The 1607-nt window shown below is 37.0% G+C and overlaps 1 non-coding gene across 1 annotated transcript; it reads right to left on the minus strand.

The window, feature by feature from the left end:
• Window positions 1-170: 170 nt before the first annotated feature.
• Window positions 171-243, minus strand: Trnas-uga. The gene has a single exon. It is a non-coding gene; the product is annotated as a tRNA-Ser (tRNA).
• Window positions 244-1607: the final 1364 nt, after the last annotated feature.

Below are 1607 nucleotides of genomic sequence, written 5' to 3' on the forward strand. Positions count from 1 at the left end.
TACGTGCATATAACATAAATCAAGGTAGCCGTTAACACTGTTAAATCATATATAAATAATCAAAGGTAAATACAGTGTTCGAATAAAGGACTTAATAAATACACCGTGTAGCATAGCTCTCAACGAATGTAGTCCTGTAAATAAATGAATAAAGAAATTGTGTAATAAAATGCCTCTGGCGGGACTCGAACCTGCGACCTCTCGCTGTCAAGGCGAGTGTCATAACCACTAGACCACGGAGGCTTCATGGTTGAACAGATTCAAATACCACCAGATACACTCTATTACACAATATATATATATATATATATATGCATATATATATAAATGATTTTATAACTCGAATTTTCTGTTTTGTTTTTTATGCCTTATTTTCATTTTAGTTTGTTATTTTTGTGTCTATATATTACGAGGAGACTGATTAAATCGGCAACTTTAATGGATTGTGATATGTGAGTTGGGTTGCATTATTGAAAAAGCCCGAAGCTTAAACAGAGTAGACAACACCACAATGATGAATTGATTTTAAGTCACTAGTTGCAAATGAAATTACCGGTACTTAGGTTTGTTATCTGCCTAAGCATTCCATGATTAAAACTTAGCGAAAATGTTTCCTTAGCAAAGCATATTAAATCACAGAAAAAGCTTACACATCAAGTAGACAACACGATTTTAAACTAATGTTGAATGTGTGATTACTTTAGAACGTCACTGCGTTGTACGACGGTCGTCCGATCAGCGGTGGCGCCAGAAATTTGCCGACAATGGGTCCGACATGTCCGACGGAGGAGTGCAAACCAAGGGACGACCAAAGCCTCGGCCGACAAAAAAAATCATTAGTAGGTTTCATGGGGAGCGTTTTTATGGCTTAGTTATGGTCCAAATTGTGCTTTTAGACCACAATATTAGGGATTTACAATTAAATTAACGTTATTTGTATAGGCAAATTATTATTTTTTTTATATTTTTGATCCGACTACCTAGTCATGCCGGACAATGATGGGGGGAGGGGGAGTCCAGACCTATCCGAAGGGAGAGCAAAAATGTCCCCTGCCCCTCCGCTGGCGCCACCTGCGTCCAACGAATCCATCTCCGCTTATATATACGAGATGTTGTCTGATGATTGTCGGTGGCTCAAACTGAGCGAATCGTCATGCATATTATTGAAAAAAATTCTTCGTGAAATCGCGTTGGCCGACAGCCATCGGTGCAGAAACGCTGTAGGCCTATTGTAAACAAGTGAACAAACATGCAAAATCCTAGGTCTGCCTACTTCCCCATTCCAGAATTTCCTATGTGGTTGAATAATGCCATAGAGAAAATAAAACACTATTTTCTCTATAATACTACTAAGAACTTGACTAAAGCAATTCATGAGAAATGACAAAATCCACCAACTCGTTGATGACGTTGTCATCCGGAAAACGAATGCGATATAATTTACATAACTATAAAAAAAATCTCTATAATATTACTTTTTGCACTTTATCATCATAACCTCTATGTACTGTATGGAAGAATTATAAAGTCAGCTAATTACAGAACGGACATTGACAAAAATGAAAAAGCAAGCGTAATTATGCTTTAGATTATGTATCCTAAAAAAG

The sequence above is a fragment of the Anneissia japonica genome, unplaced genomic scaffold (genome assembly GCF_011630105.1).
Source record: "Anneissia japonica isolate Jap-2015-1 unplaced genomic scaffold, ASM1163010v1 scaffold94041_len1630_cov132, whole genome shotgun sequence".
NCBI classification, from domain to species: Eukaryota; Metazoa; Echinodermata; class Crinoidea; order Comatulida; family Comatulidae; genus Anneissia; species Anneissia japonica.